A 24288-nucleotide genomic window follows, 5' to 3' on the forward strand; every position below is an offset into this window, starting at 1 on the left:
AAGTTGTCCATTGATACAGCAAATTGTCCATTTCATGAAGATTAAAATTTACGATCTTGATCAAAGCCCCGGGTCAACAGGATGAAGAGTGACGATTTTTCAGATGAAAAATTAGGATTTTAGAAATTTGGCCTATGTTGACCTTTTGGCCTATGTTCATCTAAAATATAATTTGTGGTTGAATTCAGTGACCAGATATGCAAGTCCTCTTCAAATTTCAAGTCAATTGGATGAAAAATGAGGATTTTAGAAATTTGGCCTATGTTGACCTTTTGGCCTGTGTTGACCTTTTGGCCTATGTTCACCTAAAATATAATTTGTGCTTGAATTCAGTGACCAGACATGCAAGTCCTCTTCAAATTTCAAGTCAATCAAATGAAAATTGAGGATTTTAGAAATGTGGCCCATGTTGACCTTTTGGCCTATGTTGACCTCAAATATACTTGGTGGTTGAATTCAGTGACCAGATATGCAAGTCCTCTTCAAATTTCAAGTCAATTGGATGAAAAATGAGGATTTTAGAAATTTGGCCTATGTTGACCTTTTGGCCTGTGTTGACCTTTTGGCCTATGTTCACCTAAAATATAATTTGTGCTTGAATTCAGTGACCAGACATGCAAGTCCTCTTCAAATTTCAAGTCAATCAAATGAAAATTGAGGATTTTAGAAATTTGGCCTATGTTGACCTTTTGGCCTATGTTGACCTCAAAAATACTTGGTGGTTGAATTCAGTGACGAGACATGCAAGTCCTCTTCAAATTTCAAGTCAATTGGATGAACATTGAGGATTTTAGAAATTTGACCAAAGTTGGTGACCTTTGGCCTATGTTGACCTTTTGACCTATTGACCCCAAGAACAATAGGCTTCTTGCTTTTGACCAACTCTACCATTTGGTGAAGTTTTGTGAAGATCGGTTGAAAATTGTGACCTGTAGGCTGGTGACAAACAAACAGACAAACAAGAAGATAGCACGAAGATAGCATGCGTAGCACGATACTTGAAAAATCTACCGCTCCTCCCCCACCCCCCAAAAAAGTTTTCCAATGATACAGCAAATTGTCCATTTCATGAAGATTAAAATTTACAATCTTGACCATAGCTCGGGTCAACAGGACGAAAAGTGACGATTTTTCAGATGAAAAATGATGATTTTGGAAGGTTGACCTTGCGTTGACCTTTGACCTTTTGACCTCAAAAATAGTTAGTTTCCCTATTTTGTGACTCAATGTGCAAATGCTGTTCAATTTTCAAGTCAATCACATGAAAATTGAGGATATTAAAAATTTGGCCTATGTTGACCTTTTGGCCTCTGGTGACCTCAAAAATACTTGGTGGTTGAATTCAGTAACAGGATATGCAAGTCCTCTGCAAATTTCAAGTCAATCGGATGAAAATTGAGGATTTTAGAAATTTGGCCTATGTTGACCATTTGGCCTATGCTGACCTCAAAAATACTTGGTGGTTGAATTCAGTGACCAGGTATGCAAGTCCTCTTCAAATTTCAAGTCAATTGGATGAAAAGTGAGGATTTTAGAAATTCAGCAAAGTTGGTGACCTTTGGCCTATGTTGACCTTTTGACCTATTGACCCCAAAAACAATAGGCTTCTTGCTTTTGACCAACATCTACCATTTGGGGAAGTTTCGTGAAGATCGGTTGAAAAATGTGACCTGTAGCCCGCTGACAAACAAACAAACAGACAAACAAGAAGACGTCATGCGTATCACGATACTTGCAAAATCCGCCCTCCCCCACCCCCACCCCACCCCCCCAAAGTTGTCCATTGATACAGAAAATTGTCCATTTCATGAAGATTAAAATTTACAATCTTGATCAAAGCCCCGGGTCAACAGGATGAAAAGTGACGATTTTTCAGATGAAAAATGAGGATTTTAGGAATTTGGCCAATGTTGACCTTTTGGCCTATGTTCACCGAAAATATAATGTGTGGTTGAATTCAGTGATCAGATATGCAAGTCCTCTTCAAATTTCAAGTCAATCAGATGAAAATTGAGGATTTTAGAAATGTGGCCCATGTTGACCTTTTGGCCTATGTTGACCTCAAATATATTTGGTGGTTGAATTCAGTGACCAGATATGCAAGTCCTCTTCAAATTTCAAGTCAATTGGATGAAAATTGAGGATTTTAGAAATTTGGCCTATTTTGACCAACCTTTTGACCAATGTTCACCAAAAATATAATTTGTGGTTGAATTCATTGACCAGATATGCAAGTCCTCTTCAAATTTCAAGTCAATTGGATGAAAATTGAGGATTTTAGAAATTTGGCCTATGTTGACCTTTTGGCCTATGTTGACCTTTTCACATATGTTGACCTCAAGAATACTTGGTGGTTGAATTCAGTGACCAGATATGCAAGTCCTCTTCAAATTTTAAGTCAATTGGATGAAAATTGAGGATTTTAGAAATTTGGCCTATGTTGACCTTTTGGCCTATGTTGACCTTTTGGCCTATGTTCACCTAAAATATAATCTGTGGCTGAATTCAATGACCAGATATGCATGTCCTCTTCAAATTTCAAGTCAATTGGATGAAAATTGAGGATTTTAGAAATTTGGCCTATGTTGACCTTTTGGCCTATGTTGACCTCAAGAATACTTGGTGGTTGAATTCAGTGACCAGATGTGCAAGTCCTCTTCAAATTTCAAGTCAATTGGATGAAGATTGAGGATTTTAGAAATTTAGCAAAGTTGGTGACCTTTGGCCTATGTTGACCTTTTGACATATTGACCCCAAAAACAAGCGCCTTCTGGCTTTTGACCAACTCTACCATTTGGTGAAGTTTGGTTGAAAATTGTGACCTGCAGGCCGGTGACAAACAAACAAACAGACAGACAAACAGACAGACAGAACCACAAACACAACCGACCCATATACTTGAAAAATCTTCGATTTTGCAAGTAACAAACAAGAAAGCAAGAAACAAACAAACAACCAGCGTGAAAACTGAGTACTCCCTTTCAGCGTGCGTCACTGCCGAGCCCCCTTCGGTGCCCGGTAATGACGATTTGCAATGCCTGGAGATGGCATAGGAAAGGTGCGGTGTACAACAAGAAAGCAAGAAAACAAGAAAGAAAGAAAACAGGAAAACAACCAGAGTGAAAACTGAGTACTCCCTTTCAGCGTGCGTCACTGCCGAGCCCCCTTCGGTGCCCGGCAATGACGATTTGCAATGCCTGGAGATGGCATCGGAAAGGTGCGATGTACAACAAGAAAACAACCAGAGTGAAAACTGAGTACTCCCTTTCAGCGTGCGTCACTGCCGAGCCCCCTTCGGTGCCCAGCAATGACGATTTGCAATGCCTGGAGATGGCATAGGAAAGGTGTGGTGTTCAACAAACAACCAGAGTGAAAACTGAGTACTCCCTTTCAGCGTGTGTCACTGCCGAGCCCCCTTCGGTGCCCGGCAATGATGATTTGCAATGCCTGGAGATGGCATAGGAAAGGTGTGGTGTTCAACAAACAAACAAGAAAACAACCAGAGTGAAAACTGAGTACTCCCTTTCAGCGTGCGTCACTGCCGAGCCCCCTTCGGTGCCCAGCAATGACGATTTGCAATGCCTAGAGATGGCATAGGAAAGGTGTGGTGTTCAACAAACAAACAAGAAAACAACCAGAGTGAAAACTGAGTACTCCCTTTCAGCGTGTGTCACTGCCGAGCCCCCTTCGGTGCCCGGCAATGACGATTTGCAATGCCTGGAGATGGCATAGGAAAGGTGTGGTGTTCAACAAACAAACAAGAAAACAACCAGAGTGAAAACTGAATACTCCCTTTCAGCGTGTGTCACTGCCGAGCCCCCTTCGGTGCCCGGCAATGACGTTTTGCAATGCCTGGAGATGGCATAGGAAAGGAGCGGTGTACAGTCATTGTAAACAGGAAACTTACTGTTTTAGGGATGCCAATCAACACGCAAACAACAGGCAGGAAGAACTAATGTAATCGAGTTCAATAAGGTGGTGTAAAAAAATGTGCATCCACGACCATCAATTATTGAATTATGTATGGGAACACTGTGGAAGATAAATCGCCTTTTTCCACTTCCAAAAACTCTCATTTAGTTGTACTTGGGCAAAACTTTGCACCGTCTTCATCAGTTAAATTTGCCACACTTATCTTCGAGATTCAAACAGAAATGATAAATCATGCTCGCAAATATAGATTGTGCTCCAAAACGAAGATCACGACTTGAAAACACCCTTTCCATATCCTTTTTCTCAAGAATGCGTGGAATAAGGTGTTCTGTGAACTCTCTAATTATACAGAGTGAGGATTCTTACCTTTTATATTTGTACCAAGTGAGGATTCTTACCTTTTATATTCATACCCAGTGAGGATTCTTACCTTTTATATTTATACCGAGTGAGAATCGTAGCGTTTATATTTATACCCAGTGAGGATTCTTACCTTTTATATTTATACACAGTGAGGATTCTTACCTTTTATATTCATACCCAGTGAGGATTCTTACCTTTTATATTTATACACAGTGAGGATTCTTACCTTTTATATTCATACCCAGTGAGGATTCTTAACTTATATCTTTATATCCAGTGAGGATTCTTACCTTTTATATTTATACCGAGTGAGAATCGTAGCTTTTATATTTATACCCAGTGAGGATTCTTACCTTTTATATTTATACACAGTGAGGATTCTTACCTTTTATATTCATACCCAGTGAGGATTCTTATCTTATATCTTTATACCCAGTGAGGATTCTTAACTTATATCTTCATATCCAGTGAGGATTCTTACCTTTTATATTTATACCCAGTGAGGATTCTTACCTTTTATATTTATACCCAGTGAGGATTCTTATCTTATATCTTTATACCTAGTGAGGATTCTAAACTGATATCTTTATACCAAGTGAGGATTCTTACCTTTTATATTCATACCCAGTGAGGATTTTTATCTTATATCTTTATACCCAGTGAGGATTCTTATCATTTCTTTATATCCAGTGAGGATTCTTATCTTATATCTTTATACCCAGTGAGGATTCTTAACTGATATCTTTATACCCAGTGAGGATTCTTACCTTTTATATTCATACCCAGTGAGGATTCTTACCTTTTATATTTATACCCAGTGAGGATTCTTATCTTATATCTTTATACCCAGTGAGGATTCTTACCTTTTATATTCATACCCAGTGAGGATTCTTAACTTATATCTTTATATCCAGTGAGGATTCTTACCTTTTATATTTATACTGAGTGAGAATCGTAGCTTTTATATTTATACCCAGTGAGGATTCTTACCTTTTATATTTATACACAGTGAGGATTCTTACCTTTTATATTCATACCCAGTGAGGATTCTTATCTTATATCTTTATACCCAGTGAGGATTCTTAACTTATATCTTCATATCCAGTGAGGATTCTTACCTTTTATATTTATACCCAGTGAGGATTCTTACCTTTTATATTTATACCCAGTGAGGATTCTTATCTTATATCTTTATACCTAGTGAGGATTCTAAACTGATATCTTTATACCAAGTGAGGATTCTTACCTTTTATATTCATACCCAGTGAGGATTCTTATCTTATATCTTTATACCCAGTGAGGATTCTTATCATATCTTTATATCCAGTGAGGATTCTTATCTTATATCTTTATACCCAGTGAGGATTCTTAACTGATATATTTATACCCAGTGAGGATTCTTACCTTTTATATTCAAACCCAGTGAGGATTCTTACCTTTTATATTCATACCCAGTGAGGATTCTTACCTTTTATATTTATACCCAGTGAGGATTCTTATCTTATATCTTTATACCCAGTGAGGATTCTTAACTGATATCTTTATACCCAATGAGGATTCTTACCTTTTATATTCATACCCAGTGAGGATTCTTAACTTATATCTTTATATCCAGTGAGGATTCTTACCTTTTATATTTATACCCAGTGAGGATTCTCACCTTTTATATTTATAACCAGTGAGGATTCTTACCTTTTATATTTATACCCAGTGAGGATTCTTACCTTTTATATTTATACCGAGTGAGAATTCGTAGCTTTTATATTTATACCCAGTGAGGATTCTTACCTTTTATATTTCTACCCAGTGAGGATTCTTACCTTTTACATTTATACCCAGTGAGGATTCTTATCTTTTATATTTATACCCAGTGAGGATTCTTACCTTTTATATTTCTACCCAGTGAGGATTCTTACCTTTTATATTTATACCCAGTGAGGATTCTTACCTTTTATATTTATACACAGTGAGGATTCTTACCTTTTATATTCATACCCAGTGAGGATTCTTATCTTATATCTTTATACCCAGTGAGGATTCTTATCATATCTTTATATCCAGTGAGGATTCTTATCTTATATCTTTATACCCAGTGAGGATTCTTAACTGATATCTTTATACCCAGTGAGGATTCTTACCTTTTATATTCATACCCAGTGAGGATTCTTACCTTTTATATTCATACCCAGTGAGGATTCTTACCTTTTATATTTATACCCAGTGAGGATTCTTATCTTATATCTTTATACCCAGTGAGGATTCTTAACTGATATCTTTATACCCAATGAGGATTCTTACCTTTTATATTCATACCCAGTGAGGATTCTTAACTTATATCTTTATATCCAGTGAGGATTCTTACCTTTTATATTTATACCGAGTGAGAATTCATAGCTTTTATATTTATACCCAGTGAGGATTCTCACCTTTTATATTTATAACCAGTGAGGATTCTTACCTTTTATATTTATACCCAGTGAGGATTCTTACCTTTTATATTTATACCGAGTGAGAATTCGTAGCTTTTATATTTATACCCAGTGAGGATTCTTACCTTTTATATTTCTACCCAGTGAGGATTCTTACCTTTTATATTTATACCGAGTGAGAATTCGTAGCTTTTATATTTATACCCAGTGAGGATTCTTACCTTTTATATTTCTACCCAGTGAGGATTCTTACCTTTTATATTTCTACCCAGTGAGGATTCTTACCTTTTATATTTATACCCAGTGAGGATTCTTACCTTTTATATTTATACCCAGTGAGGATTCTTATCTTTTATATTTATACCCAGTGAGGATTCTTACCTTTTATATTTCTACCCAGTGAGGATTCTTACCTTTTATATTTATACCCAGTGAGGATTCTTACCTTTTATATTTATACCCAGTGAGGATTCTTACCTTTTATATTTATACCCAGTGAGGATTCTTACCTTTTATATTTCTACCCAGTGAGGATTCTTACCTTTTATATTTATACCCAGTGAGGATTCTTACCTTTTATATTTATACCCAGTGAGGATTCTTACCTTTTATATTTATATCCAGTGAGGATTCTTACCTTTTATATTTATATCCAGTGAGGATTCTTACCTTTTATATTTACACCCAGTGAGGATTCTTATCTTATATATTTATACCCAGTGAGGATTCTTACCTTTTATATTTATACCCAGTGAGGATTCTTATCTTTTCTATTTATACCCAGTGAGGATTCTTACCTTTTATATTTCTACCCAGTGAGGATTCTTACCTTTTATATTTATATCCTGTGAGGATTCTTACCTTTTATATTTATATCCAGTGAGGATTCTTACCTTTTATATTTACACCCAGTGAGGATTCTTATCTTATATATTTATACCCAGTGAAGATTCTTACCTTTTATATTTATACCGAGTGAGAATTCGTAGCTTTTACATTTATTTCCCAGTGAGGATTCTTACCTTTTATATTTATAACCAGTGAGGATTCTTACCTTTTATATTTATACCCAGTGAGGATTGTTACCTTTTATATTTACAGTCACGTGAAAAAGTAAGTACACACCATGTAACGTTTTGACTTTTTCAACATATTTCAACATACAGCTATTTGATCTTCATTTCAACAATATTGATAGATAAAGTTGACATAATATCACAAATATCATGAAACATTTACATTTTGTAGTCCATTGTATAATTTAAATAAACATAAATGCAAATTTCGCATGTGGAAAAAGTAAGTACACCCCAAGTAAAGTTTTGACTTTTTCAACATATTTCAACATTCAGCTATTTGATCTTCATTTCAACAATATTGATAGACTAGTGGGGTCACCCATGGGAATCCTCACTCTCCAACTCCTCACTCCTCTCCAACCCCCCGCTCCTCTCCAATCCCTCGCTCCTCTCCAACCCTCACTCCTCTCCAACCCCTCACTCCTCTCCAACCCCTCGCTCGTCTCCAACTCCTCGCTCGTCTCCAACCCCTCGCTCCTCTCCAATTCCTCGCTCCTCTCCAATCCCTCGCTCCTCTCCAACCCTCACTCCTCTCCAACCCCTCACTCCTCTCCAACCCCTCGCTCGTCTCCAACTCCTCGCTCGTCTCCAACCCCTCGCTCGTCTCCAACCCCTCGCTCGTCTCCAACCCCTCGCTCTTCTCCAACCCCTCGCTCCTCTCCAACCCCTCGCTCCTCTCCAACCCCTCGCTCCTCTCCAACCCCTCGCTCCTCTCCAACCCCTAGCTCCTCTCCATCCCCAAGCTCCTCTCCAACCCCTAGAGCCTCTCAAACCCCTCGCTCCTCTCCAACCCACACTCCTCTCCAACCCCTCACTCCTCTCCAACCCTCACTCCTCTCCAACCCCTCGCTGGAATGAATGCCAGCTCAAACAGGATTACCTTCACTTCCAGGATGCATACACACACACACACACACACACACACACACACACACACACACACACACACCACACACATACACACACACACACACACCCACACACATGCAGACACACATGCAGACACACACACACATATATATATATATGCATATATATATATATGCACATGCAGACACACACACACACATATATATATATATATATATATATATATATATATATATACTATATATATATATATATATATATATATATATATATATATATATATATATATATATATATATATATATATATATATATACAAACACACACACACACACATACACATACACACATATACACACACACACACATATATAAACACATACACACACACACACACATATAAACACATACACACACACACACATATATATACACACACACACACACACACACACACACACACACACACACGCAGACACACACATATATATATACAGTATATATATATACACACACACACACACACACACACACACACACACACACATACACACACACATATATATATATATTGTTGCAGATTTGAGAATCCTGTGTTTTTTTTTATTGTTGTAAGTGTCATGAATCTTGTTGTAAATATCACCTTCCGTCGTGTAAAGGTCAAAGGTCGTCCTAGTTAATCCATATACATGCACGTAGCAAATCATATATCCTTCTAAATAGTTATCTCCTTATTCTATGTACTTTAAGGCTCTGTTCCCACTAGTTGACACTGCATTGCATCAGATGACATAAGATAGTTCCCTTCCATATCCCAAAGCCTCCATTGCCAACTGCATTGGGCGGGTTTCTGCAAAGCCTCCATTGCCAACTGCATTGGGCGGTTTTCTGCATTTGCCGCTATTGCCATGTGCTGTACCTCGGAGAGGAAAGGCGTGTCTCCACCTCGTCATCAGAGGGTGGAGCCAGGAGAGCCCTTGCCGACCAACCAAGCACGAGGGGTTTGGCTGGAGAGGGCGGAGAGCGAACGATCGGGGAGGTTCGCGAAGGTTCGAGGGTGTGGCCTATATAACCCGCGGCGGGACGCCCCCACGAGAGATGAGTCCTTGGAGAGCACGCGACGCACCTGAGACGAGTTGAGGAAGGAGATGAGTCCTTGGAGAGCACGCGACTCACCCCACCTGAGGAGAGACGAGTGGAGGAAGGAGAGGCACGCATGAGCTTGAACCACCGCAGCTTGAACCACCGCAGCTTTAATCGCCACAGCTTTGGGCTTTGACGGCAGTTCGACCGTGGCCGCGAAGGAACGCCGCCGGGCGAAACCGATCGAGAAGGGGCGGCGGCTGCTCACTCCCGGCCCGACCGTGCTCCGGTTCCAGTTGAACCTTCCTCTCCTTCCAGCCATTCGTTCCTGCCTTCATCCCCCCGTGTAAGTCTGCTCGTCGTCCGTCTTTTATGTTGTCCTGGGGTGTAAGTAAGTTTGTATAGGTAAGCTAATATTTGCACTGTGTCTCCTTACTCCTTTCTGTCTTTATTTTCGTATTTTTCCTCCTTCCTTGGTTTCTTTTGACTTGTAAATAGTAGTAATAAATTATATTTGTATTTCCTACCTTCGTTCTTCTTCTTCATGCTCGTCCGGTCGTCTTTGTGATTTCCCCATTGAAAACCTGTGGCGCGATTTTGGCCAACGTTCAGGATCGGGTTAGTCTCTGCTAATGGTTCGTGCCGCGGTTGCTAAACCGCTCGGCAAATAACATCTGTCCGCGGTCGCGGACGAGGTTGCGCCCCTGCCTCTCCGGAGGGAGCTGTGCAGCTTCAGGACCACGTCGGTCAGTCGTAGACGAGGGAATTAATCCCCCCTCGATAAGGGGATAAGAGGCCGACAGAGAGATCCACAACAAATTGGTGCCAGGAGCGAGATTCAGACCTGAAGCGCGCTTAGCGCGCTCAAATTACGAGTGGCCCACAATTTTATTTAACATCCTAAATTTAAAATCGTGCCATGGATGGTCAAGGCGACCGGATGCCGGTGGGGGAATTAGAAGAGGGGTTAGGGGTAACCCAGGACCACAAGGGGGAAATGGAGAGAGAGGAGAGCAATGAAGATGTGGTTGCAGGGGTATCAGGTGCACAAAATGACGGCGCTTCGCACGCGGTTGCGGCAGCCGAGCCCGAGATGCCAGAGTACATGCGAGTCTTTATGATTCAAATGATGGCAAAAATGGATGCCCAAAGTGATAAATCCACCTGAGAGCGAAGAGAAATCGGTGGCCAGATGGAAGATGGGTTAAACAATTTGAGGAATGATATGGGCAATCAAATGGGGGCAATGAGGGACGAAGCAAGGGGTACCAGTGAGCAATTGAGAGACGGGTTAAGTAATATGGGAAATAAAATCGGGGGGCTAGAAGCTAAATTTGAGGGTTTAGACAACAAATTTGAGGGTTTAGACAACAAATTTGAGGGTTTAGACGACAAATTTGAGGGGTTAGACAACGGGATGAAAGAGGTGAAGAATGGGATAGGGGGGTTAGAAAATATTATGGAAAGCAAATTGAGGGAAATAGGGGAGCAATCCGCCCGGGAAATTAAACAGATGGGAGATCAGATAGAGGAGGTGAAAATCGGGTTGGAAACTAAGTTGGATGCCCAGAGGAATGATTTGGAGCAGATGAGAGCAGCATCTACCAAAGAGATGGGAGAGATGGGGGAGGAGATCAGACGAGGTGTGAGCGAGGAGGTCTCGGGGGTACGCGAGGAGGTAAAGCGAGGTGAGGAGCGTATGGAGAAAGAGGTGAGAAATAGTACGGCTAGGTTACAGGGGGGCATAGAAGATCTGACGAGGGGAGTAGAACAGCTGATGGTGGGACAAAAGGAATTAGTGGATCAAGTGGAGAAGAACACTGCGATAATCGGGGGGTTAAAGGCGACGCAGAAAGAAATAAAAAAAGAACTTGTAGCGACGAAGAAGGAATGTCAGATGGTACATGAGGGGTTGACGAAGAGGTTGGACGAGGTGACAGAAGCAATGGAGACGAAAGAACGGGAGGTGAGGACGCACATAGAAATGGTCAAGGTGGCCTTAGAGGATGAAATTGAGGGGGCGCACCGGGAAATGAAAGAGGTGAAGAAAAAGTTAGAGGATGTGGAAGAGGGGGTGAGTGAAATGAAGAAGAGACGGAGGGAAACTAAGAGGGAGATAAAGGAGGAGGTGATGGAATATGTACAAGGTCTGTGCTCAAATCATGATGATGTGCTTATTAACCAAATAAAGAGTTTGCAGGTGGCGGAAGAGGAGCGACGACGAGGTGCCGAGGTGAGTGGCGATATACTCGGAAATGTATATGGTGCGAGGGGAGATTCAGTCGGCTTGGGTGTTGGTATAGACCCGGGTGTTCGTGAGAGGCCGCTGGTAAGGTGTGCGACAGGTACAGAGTGTGAAGGAGGAGGTGTGCGAGGATGTCTGACTATGGGGTGTGTGAGGAAAAAGTGCGCGCCGAGGAGTGAGTGTGCTGTCGAGAGTGAGTTGGTCGTGGCGCGTGTGCGGGGGGGCACATGGAAGCGCGTAATGGGGAGTGTTACAGGGGATGTAACGGAAGAATGCACACCTGTGGTGAGTGTTACGGAGGGTGTAATGGGAGAGTGTGCGCAGGAGGATGCGTGAAAAAGGTGTGGAACAGAGGAGTGCATGATTACAGAGTGCGCTGTCAAGAGTAAGGGTGAATGTGCGACCGAGTGTGGTAGTGAAAGTAGTGAGAGTGACATGGAGCACGAGTTGGTTGTAGCAGGTGAGAGGATGCACACCTGGAATGGTCGAGCGCATGTGGGAATGCACGCTTGAGTTGGTAGTGGAGCACGTGATTGGGTGTGCGGAGGAGAGCACACCCGTGGTTGTCACAGAGGATGTGACCGAGGAGTGGGCGCGAAGAGGTGTGTTGGTGAGGTGTGCGAACGACGAGTGTGTGCTAAGGTGTGTGGTGGTCAGGTGTGTGACAAAGTCTGTGAGCGGAATGAGTGTACCTGGGTGTTGTGTAAGAGAAGGTGCAATGACGGAGAGCACGGAGACAGCTGGATGTGTGAGCAAGGAACGAACGCGGGGTTTGAGCATGCAAGTGGAGCATCGACGTTAAACGGAGCAGCGGTTAGATCGACTTGTAGCCGAAGCGAGCCCTCGGTTCGTGCCGGGCGTTGTGCGCCGTGGGAACCAGTGGGGATCTTAACCACGGCGGTTTCAAAGGAACCGCCGTACGGGATCCACGCCGGGCCTCACTCCGAACGGTCGCGTCCGTGCTCCGCTAGGCGGAGTGGGCGGCCCGGTCGGAAGGGTCGTCACGGTGACCCCTTGTGGTTGAGGCGTTCCGGCAGGGCGAGATCAGGCCATCGGACGGCTCCGTGCCGAGATGGTGCGTGGAATCTCGGCCCGGGTAAGCCCCCTTCCTTGCACCGACTGCCGGACGGACCCAACCGCCGGCAACGGACCACCCGCATGCATTGCTCGGCTTCGCGAAGCCGAGCTTTGCGAAGGTAACGAAGCACCGAGGCTCAAGTTAAAGGACATTTGGTAGGGATAGGGAATTTGTGATGGGAAAATTTTTGATTGGTTGAAATTTGATGAGCAAAATTTATAGGGGAAGATGCCCGATGTGGTGGGATGGCAAATCCACCATCCCTCACAAATGGGGCACATGAGCTATATAGTGTGGTATGAAGTGTAATCCCGTGCGATTTGCGTGCTAAAATTGATTTTTTTGCATTGTTGGATTAATTCGAGGTCAAAATATTGAAAAATAATGGGGTTCAAATTTTCCGACCCCCGGACCCTCTTTTATGGGGTGTTTTGTTTCCAGTGACCCCCGGGACTGACCATGCGACTTTCTCCCCTAACAACTGAGAGATTTTATCGATCTCGGGGTCGTTAGAGAGGTTTTCGATGACGCTAAATCCATTTATGATACTTTCGAAGTGACCGGAAGTGGCGATCCCAGATTTCCGTTCACCAAAGATGCTAAGGTCAAGGTCATTTCAATTGTAGCAATAAACTTAGGCATGTAATACCTCTTTTTTATGGTTTTCAGGCACAGGAAGACGTTTGGTGCAGTTATTTTTGCGATCTAGATGCCCTGTCGCGAGATAAGGACAAAAAAATATTGGTAAAATGCTCAAGGCTTTTTTTTGTTTGTTTTTCAGAAAGAAGGCTGACAGAGACTAGTACAAAACCATCTGGAGGTCATGTCTGAGAAGAACAGCGTGTGCATCATCTGCAATGAGGGAGCTACATCAAAGAACAGACTGATAAACAATCCTGATATGATTGGCGAACTTATTTATTGTGCTAACGAGCGACTGTCTTTGGGTCAGGGTGATATTAAGCGACTTACAGATCGGTTAGCTAGCTTAGGTGAATCTGAACGGAAATCAGTACGGTATCATAGCGAATGTCGAAAACCCATCGTCAACACAAGCATGATTGAACGGCTAAGGGTTAAACGAGTCCGGTTTGATTCTCCTGCATGCCCTGCGCGTGGGCCTGGACGACCTTCCAGTGTGGCTGACTCTACCCGACCTAAAATAACAAAAACCATCCCGAAGGTAAAGGTGTGTCTGTTCTCGTCATGTAGCTTTTGTTCTAATAACATATCAGAACCTCTTCATCGCGTTTACTCTGACAAGATGGGTGAAAACTTCCTCGAGATAAAGCTCAAGACTCAGGATAACCGCATCAGAACTTGCGTGTCCGAGTTAGAAGACGCTGGGGATGCCTCTGCTCTTGAAAAATACTATCATAGGAAATGTTTACGATACGCGCAGCGCACTTTAACGCGAAAAGATCATAGTAATACCCAGCTTATTGGCTCTCTATGTGATGAACAGTTGCTTCTCTCCGTCCAAAATACTCTTACTGCGGACGATCTTACTCTGAACATGGCTGAAGTGAATGGTGCATATTTGTCCATTTTGAAGAGGTATAATGTAGAGATCAATCAGACAACCAACTACCGCAAGCATTTGAAAAAGCTCATTACTGAACGGCTTCCGAATATCCAGTTCGTCCAATCACTACGCAAAAATGAGCCCGACAACCTCGTTCTTTCACTGGCGGTTAGGAAGGCCATGCAACTGAGGTCTGCACAGCTGGATAACGACGACACAGTTGGCAACTTGAAGAACCAGGCAAACATTCTAAGGGAAGAGATAATGCAGCATCGAAGCTGGTCGTTCAGGGGAATGTTTGAAGACTTTGAGAATCCTCCACTTCTCCAGTTCTTCCTCACTCATCTCCTATTTGGCCGTCATGTTCTCAAAGTTTCTGAAATGCACAATGCACAAGTGGACAAAACTGTTGATGTTGCTTGCCAGTTTCTCGTCCAGAATACTCGAACCGATCGCCAGGTAAAGCATCAGCCAAAATAAAACGAAATCTTTCAGCAAACTGCCCAGACGCCCCTCTCAATAGGCTTGCCGCTCACCATTCATTCCAGAGTTCGTGACAAAAACCTCGTCAATAACCTATCAGAAGTTTACATTGGGAGCGACTACCAGAGGCTCCTTGATCTCGAAAAGCGCATAGAGCAAGGCGTTCTTCAGCGAATGAAGGAGGCTGGTGGATTTTGTCTGCCTGATTTCATCAAGAAGGGATTGAACATCTGGTTCGCTGTTGATAACATCGACCTCTTAGAAGACACACCGACTGGACAGAACACATTCCATGGCACAGTGATCGTGATCAACCAGCGAGCAGAAGATGGCGAGCCCATCAACCAACCACTTGTCATCCCAGAGAAACTTCTCGCACCGGCACCACTCGCGTTCGAAGTCAAGTACCTGCAAGAGCCAATCATTAAACCTAAACCAATTCGATTTGAGGTCTACCATTTAGAAAAGCGGTGGAGTAAGATTTCCAAAGACTTCACTCACACCTGGGCGTTTGCCAACTACTACGGTACTGATGACAGAGGTGGTGAAAAGCTAAATGACCAACGTGTGGAGAATATAGAGCAGCAAGAGACTGAAGAACTGCAAGGACAGACCGCAGGTCAAAACCCCAGATATTCCGACGATCCTATTCTTTCAGTGACAAAACGAATCCTTAAAGGTAAGGAGTTAGCAAAGGAAGAAGTTATGCCAACATGGGGTGCTACTAAATCTCTTCTGTTATCACGCTCCTGTCAGAGTCTGAGCCCGACTAACACAGAAGTGATCGCTCCGCTATTCAAGACTTCTCCAACGGATTACTCGACCCTCTATACTGTTCTGATGTTGACTCAGGGCATATCTGCTTTTGTGGTTGGTCCTGAGAGAAGAACCCTCATAACGCTCGATCTTGATCTTTACAGCCGCGCCCTCAAGATTCAGCAGTCAGTGAATAACACCAACTGGATTCTCCGAGCGGGCGTTCTGCATATTGCGTTTGCTGCCCTGCACGCTCTTGGCAAAACAATCGACGGAAGTGGCATTGACACGTGTGCGATTGAAAGCGGCACATACACTTCTGCAGGTCTTCGTGGGGTCTATGGTGGCAAGGCATACAAGCGAGGAGTTGAGTACCACATCACGACTAGCCTGGCGATCATGATGATGAAGTTTGACGCCATTTTCTCTGATCATCCACCTGAACCACTTCGTGACCAATGCGTTACTCTCAAGAAAGCTCTCCACGACCGTAGCCAAGACATGGTTGATATCTACAATGACATCCGGTCCTCGTACTCAGAAAATCCCCATGAGAAAGAAGATGACAACATCGGCGAGCTCGCTCAATTTCTCAACCAGTACCTCGAGCAAGTGGAAAGTCTTTTGCATCTCATAGGTGCCTGCCGTTCAGCTGACTGGGAAGGTTACTTGGCTGCCTTAGAGAACCTCATCAAGTATTTCTTCACGCGCGATCTCCTGAATTATGCTCGCCTAATGCCAGTCCATCTTGCACAAATGAATGCTCTGGAAGAGGATGATACAGTTACGTGGGAGGCCCTGAAATCAGGAGACTTCGTTGTGGCAAAATCAGAAGTTCCCTTCACTCATCTTTTCACCGACCAGGCCCTGGAGCAAGAGATCAAAGGGTTGAAGCGTCACGGCGGGATGGTTGGATTGAGCCAAGATGAAGCTGCCCTAGACCGACTTCTTACTACCACACCTCACCTCGCTCATATAGTGAAGCAGTATCTCAACAGTTTCCCTCAAGCCTCTAAATCTACTGAGCGAAGTGAACATTACCAGCTTTCGGGACAAGTTGCAGCGAGATCGAGAGAAAATGCTCTGAAGATCCGTCACTCCATCGAGTTGCATTGCGCGGGCAATCCGTTTACAGTAAAGCCTGCTTTGAAGAGCCTGGTGTCTTCAGCCCTTGTTCCAGAAGATGCGAAAGACGATATCTTGCGATTTGCAGGGAAGGGACAGAAATGTTTTAACGATTTCGTTCAAGACAGATTACTGCCCACATCAACACTTTCGGTTTGGGACCCAATGAAGAAACAAGCTAAAAACCTTTTCGAACTTGATGGAGAAAACTAAAGTTCGCGTTGGTGATGAGGTCATCAAGTTGCGTGAAAATTGTGAACTGCTCGGCAGATTTCTTATCATCCAAAGAAGCCGGCCTCAGCTGATGCCAAAACTAGGAGACAATCGGAGAGTATGAGATGTCAGTGCTACCCCGCTCCCTTTGCGCTGTTGATGGGTCTCTGTACATTCCGACGGACAAGGCCAGTCTGATGCATGCCGTTGAAGGGGCGAAGGGGCAACCACTTCAATCGCCTCCTCTTCTCGATATATCTCCGGCGGATGGTCCATCGTGAGTTCTTGTCATTGACGCCATGGCTGTGGTTCAGAGTATGAAGAAAACAACGATAATGCGAAAGCTATCGGACCTCCAAGACGCATTTATCAAGCGGATTGAGTACATGATGACAGGCTACAATGAGGCTCGAGTGGTATTTGATCGTTATCTGGGTCAAACTCTGAAGAACAAGACGTGCCAGAAGAGAAGTAAGACCTCCACAGAATATGCCATCCACCCAGATATGAAGCTCACAATGTCTCTAAAGGAGATTCTGTCTGCATCAAGTTCTAAGAGTAAACTGACTTCTATGTTCGCTCAGGGTTTGTTGGAACACTTCTCCGGTAACAATACCTTCAAACTAGTCGTCGTGTACAACACCAAGATCAAGGGTCACAATTGTGAAGAAGATCATTCACACGAAGAAGCTGATACACTGATACCTCATCAAGTCTTGGCTTCTATCGCTGAAAGTGCTGAGAGATACATATGTGTTTAGTCACCCGACACAGACGTCCTCACGCTTCTCCTGGACCTGGTCTCTTGTGGTCGTCTTGGAGCTCAAGCTCGTCTGAAGTTTTTAACTGGTAAGGGAACGAAGTACCGCGAAATTGATGTGGTGGACCGAGTTGGAGTAATAGGTCTTCGGAAATGTCAAGGACTGATTGGACTCCACAATTTCTCTGGCGCTGACTGGGGTGGGAAATTCATGGGAATCACCAAGAAGACCTGGGTTGGTGCCTACATGAAGCTTGATGAAGATGATCCTGCCATCAGCTGCTTCTGGGAGCTTGGTGAGGGTCCTATCCCGACCACGCTGACAAATGGTGAACTGCCCTCTCAGGTCAAGGATTTGGAGAAGTTTGTCTGTCGCGTATACTGCTCGACCGGTCCTACAACCCTACCGGCGCTTAGATGGGAACTATTTCGGTCAAAAAACTTAGAGGGAGAGATGTTACCTCCTACTCGCGCTGCGTTATTGCCCCACATCCATCGCGCAAATTACATCGCCATGCGGGAGAAATCATATACTACAAACTGCCCGACTCTGCCTTCTATTGAACAAAATGGATGGACTGTAAAGAAAGGTCTATATGTTCCGGTGGGATGTCTCAACCTCCCTGCCCCAAAAGCTGTGATTGAGCTTATGAAATGTAAATGTAAATCAAGCTGCAAAGGCAGATGCAGTTGTTGGAAGAACGGTCTTCCATGCACTCCTCTATGTAAATGTTATGTCGATAACTGTGTAAATTTGGTCAGAAATGATATACATAGCGAAGACGTTGACGAATAATCCGTCCAGTAGTTTAGTTTGCATGATTCTCGGATGTGTTATCTTGAGAATTTAGAGGAATTGTGTTACATTTCTTAACTACTTGTGTCGATAATTGTGTACATTTGGTAAGAAATGATATAGTTAGCGAAGATTTTGACGAATAATCCGTCCAGTAATTTTAGTTTAAAAGCTATTTAATTATCAAAATTATCTTGCATGATTCTCGGATGTGTTATCTTGAGAATTTAGAGGAATTGTGTTACATTATTACATACTTGTGTAAACAAAAACATTTTGTGACATTAAACAAGCTAAACACACATAGTTCTGTATTTATATCATTTGTAAGACTTTTGCTATTTCGGTAAATATTTTCTAAATTTGACTAAGAATGGCTTTAAAACGTAGATTTATTTGTGACTGGCCAGTCTGATCGCAAAAATAACTGCTTCAGCCGTCTTCTCGTGCATGAAAACCCTCAGAGAGTGGTACTATATGACCAGGTTTTATCGCTACCTTCGAAATGACCTTGACCTTGGCATGGAACCTAACCGGAAGTCGGGGATCGCCACTTCCGGTCGCTTCGAAAGTATCATAAATGGATTTAGCGTCATCGAAAACCTCTCTAACGACCCCGAGATCGATAAAATCTCAGTTGTTAGGGGAGAAAGTCGCATGGTCAGTCCCGGGGGTCACTGGAAACAAAACACCCCTTAAAAGGGGGTCCAGGGGTCGGAAAATTTGAACCCCATTATTTTCGAATAAATTGACCTAAAATCAATCCAACAAAGCAAAAAAATCAATTTTAGCATGCAAATCGCACGGGAGCTGTTTTTCATGACACCTCATACCACACTAATAGTTTTATGGGGTTTATGGCAGTGTAAGCTCACCGAGGGAGGGTTTGGATAATGTATAGGGACCTAGAAATTGACCATAGGTAACTGAAGATTTAAGTAGCTACATTGGACAGGTAGTGGGGACATAGAAAGGGTAGTTGGATTGTAATGACGAGGGATGTGCTTAGTTTAAAGGCGCGACTGGGTAGCATGAGTTTTAGCAGGGCACCAGGTAGTTCAGATGATGCCGTGTGTGTGAGAGTATTGATATCGAGCAAATGAGGAATTGCGGGGCAATGCTTGGGAGGTGATTGTGAGTTGTATTGAGCGTGGAAGTGTATGGACAGCGTATGAGGAACAATTGTGATTGTGCGTTGTATGGAATGATTGAAGGAGCCTGGGAGGAAGGAGGGTGCAGGTGGCACCAGGTGAGATTGCACAGGTGTGCAAGTGAACAGGTGTATGGAGCAGTGTATGACTGAGTAGTGGTGATTGTGTGTTGTGTTGACCAAATGGTCCAGGGAGGAAGGAGGGTGCAGGAAGCACCAGGTGTAGGAGTGATTGCACAGGTGTGCAAATACAGGTGTATGGAGAATGGTTGTGTGGAATACATGGAGTATGGAATGGATGGTGTGGAGTGGGTATGGTGGAAAATGTGGAGTGGAGTGGATGGTGCGAAGGGAGTGGATGGGGAGGATGGACCCCATCACGAATACCCGGGGAGGGTAGTTTAAGAGTTAGGTAGAGGGAGTAGGTAAATTGTGGTTGGATATGGGCATCTGTGGTGCGTGTGGAAGAATGGTGTTTGGATGGGTGCATTAGTGACGTGGAAATGGCTGGGCGTGTGGCCTGTTAGTGTGTGTAGTTGAATGGGTACTCCGCCACTGTTAGGATGTCGGTCAGGTGAGGCCGCAGGTGGGCTCTGGGAGCCGGTATAGTTGTGGATGGGGCCCGAGGATCCAGAGGACGGACCCGGGTAGCCCAGTGCCAGAGAGGGCACCGAGTGGGGAGAGCGCCAGAGGGCCTTCCCCAGTGAGATAGGTTAGGTAAGGAGCAGGTAAGCTCGGAGGCAACTACAGTGGTGGAGGTGTGCAGGTGGGTAGACCTGCTGGGAGAGCCACACGACCCAGTCCTGAAATTGTGCAAAGGCACAGGGAGTTGAATCGGGGGAGTGAGACCCCAAATTGATGAAGCACCACAGTTTGTTCAATGGGAATTTGGTTCTTAAAACCACATAGAGTGTAAGATTGCCAATGGATTGGCAGGGAAAGACCCCGGGTAGTGTAAAGTGTATTAAAGTCATTTAGAGGATAGTTAGGATTGAAATCTCCTTCCACCATCTACATCCACTCACCTGAGGTAACGATGGTGCTCCCCACCATGCCATGGTTTGTTGGTTTTATTATTTTTGTGCAAATGTTTGGATTGTGAGACGCATCATGACGTGGGTGTGACATTGTGCTGATGTTCCATCTCTCCCTCCTTATGAGGATTGATGATGAATTTGGATGATGGCAAATTTTGAATTAGAGGGATTGTGGTGACGAATTTGGTATAGGGGAAATATGGGGAAGACGAGACATTAGTGACGAATTTGTAATGTGTAGATTTTAGTAAATATGGGGTAAGGGCAAGGGTAGAGTAGGTAACAGGGGGGGTGACGGACGGTAGGGACGAGCTTTTCTCCGCTCAGTCTCCAGACGCACCTCATCTTGCATTGCCTTTATTGATGTGTACCCTTTTGACCTTACCCCTCGCTAACCTGCCCTCTGTCTTCCTTCCCCGACCCATGGATCGTGCTCTCTGGGCACCGAGGGGAGCGGGCGGGAGTCCGCCATTGTGTGCCAGAACCCCCGCAAACAGCTGTCTGCATCGATGCACCACTCATGGACCACATGTCTGTGGCTGAGCACCACTTATGGACCCCACGGGTTGGGGCATGGCCCCTCTGCTGGAACTGGCCATGATGGCCCGAGATCTTGCTGGCAGACCTCGGTAACGTGGCATACAGGTGAACCACCCCTAGTCGGCCCCTGTGGGCCCTAAATAAAAAAACACAATGGACACGTTCTGTGCTTGTTATTATTATGTCCAAATAGGCCGCCAGCAAGAAGAACATGAAGAAAGACAACATCTGGAAGAACATTGGCCAGCAGAGGGAGCCGAAGAGCAAGACCACCAGCAGGGTTTGTTTATTTTTATTATGAACAGGTGACTGTGCACTGACTGGTGTGTTTATGGTGCTGTATGGTGCTCTTTGTTGGTGCTGGTGCGTCGATGCAGCGCGGGCTGTTTCCCCCCCCCCCCCCCCCAAAAAGAACAATCACAGGTCCTGGGTTAGTTTTGTAAATACCAGCGTCAATTGTAAATAATGCTCCCCACCGTACATGTATAGTTTGAAAACCATTCTGCAATTCGGTTAGCTGTGGGCGTAAATCTGTTAGGCAGGGTGCAATGCAGCAGGGGGACATACTTATTTGTGTTTTAAAACTGTCACACTCAGGGTCAGGTTAATTGTAGAGGGAACTACACCTACGTGTCACACTAAAGTTAAAGTTTTATAGGCCCGAGTACGTGCCTAGAGGATGAGGGTGCAGTGTTGCGGATTTGAGAATCCTGTGTTTTTTTTTTATTGTTGTAAGTGTCATGAATCTTGTTGTAAATATCACCCTCCGTAGTGTAAAGGACGAAGGTCGTCCTAGTTAATCCATATACATGCACGTAGCAAATCATATATCCTTCTAAATAGTTATCTCCTTATTCTATGTAGTTTAAGGCTCTGTTCCCACTAGTTGACACTGCATTGCATCAGATGACATGAGATAGTTCCCTTCCATATCCCAAAGCCTCCATTGCCAACTGCATTGGGCAGGTTTCTGCAAAGCCTCCATTGCCAACTGCATTGGGCAGTTTTCTGCATTTGCCGCCATTGCCATGTGCTGTACCTCGGAGAAGAAATGCGTGTCTCCACCTCGTCATCAGAGGGTGGAGCCAGGAGAGCCCTTGCCGACCAACCAAGCACGAGGGGTTTGGCTTGAGAGGGCGGAGAGCGAACGATCGGGGAGGTTCGCGAAGGTTCGAGGGTGTGGCCTATATAACCCGCGGCGGGACGCCCCCATGAGAGACGAGTCCTTGCAGAGCACGCGACGCACCTGAGACGAGTTGAGGAAGGAGATGAGTCCTTGGAGAGCACGCGACGCACCCCACCTGAGGAGAGACGAGTGGAGGAAGGAGAAGCACGCATGAGCTTGAACCACCGCAGCTTGAACCACCGCAGCTTTAATCGCCGCAGCTTTGGGCTTTGACGGCAGTTCGACCGTGGCCGCGAAGGAACGCCGCCGGGCGAAACCGATCGAGAAGGGGCGGCGGCTGCTCACTCCCGGCCCGACCGTGCTCCGGTTCCAGTTGAACCTTCCTCTCCTTCCAGCCATTCGTTCCTGCCTTCATCCCCCCGTGTAAGGCTGCTCGTCGTCCGTCTTTTATGTTGTCCTGGGGTGTAAGTAAGTTTGTATAGGTAAGCTAATATTTGCACTGTGTCTCCTTACTCCTTTCTGTCTTTATTTTCGTATTTTTCCTCCTTCCTTGGTTTCTTTTGACTTGCAAATAGTAGTAATAAATTATATTTGCATTTCCTACCTTTGTTCTTCTTCTTCATGCTCGTCCGGTCGTCTTTGTGATTTCCCCATTGAAAACCTGTGGCGCGATTTTGGCCAACGTTCAGGATCGGGTTAGTCTCTGCTAATGGTTCGTGCCGCGGTTGCTAAACCGCTCGGCAAATAACATCTGTCCGCGGTCGCGAACGAGGTTGCGCACCTGCCTCTCCGGAGGGAGCTTGTGCAACTTCAGGACTCATGTCAGGTCAGTCACAGACGAGGGGATTAATCCCCCCTCGATAAGGGGAAAAGAGGCCGACGGAGAGATCCGCAACAATATATATAAACACACACACACACACACACACACACACACACACACACACACATATATATATATATATATATATATATACACACACACACACACACACATATATATATATATATATATATATACACACACACACACACACACACACACACACACACACACACACACACATACATACACACACACATACACGTACACACACACATGTACACACATGTATAAACACATACTCACACACACACACATATATATATATACACACACACACACGTATACACACACATGTACACCGACACACATGCATACACGTACACAAACACACACACACACACATATATATGCACACACACACACACACACGCGCACACGTACACCTACACATGTCCCACGGCACATGTATATATCCCACATCCCACATGTATATACATGTTTAAAGTGCACGTGCCCTTCCCTCCTCCCTCCCCCGCCCGGTGTCGCCGGGTACTTCTGCTCGTAACTAATAAAATAAAAACGAAGAAATATCTCTCAGCAATTTCCCGTCTGTTAATTTATATATTTTACAAATGTGAATTACACGTCCATGCACACGTGAAATGGAGTTTATTTTTTCACATGTGAAATGAACACGTGAACCTTTACTTCCGGATAATAATGTTGAATGAAATAAGAACGAAGAAATATATGTCGGCATCATTCTTGACGTTTTTGTGACGACTGTCATCAAACGGAAAAGTAATATATCTTAACGGAAAAGAAAAAGCGAATTTTTAATATATGTCGACATTTTCCCCGACTGTTATTT

Source organism: Myxine glutinosa, chromosome 8, assembly GCF_964187855.1.
Source record: "Myxine glutinosa chromosome 8, kmMyxGlut1.1, whole genome shotgun sequence".
Taxonomy (NCBI): domain Eukaryota; kingdom Metazoa; phylum Chordata; class Myxini; order Myxiniformes; family Myxinidae; genus Myxine; species Myxine glutinosa.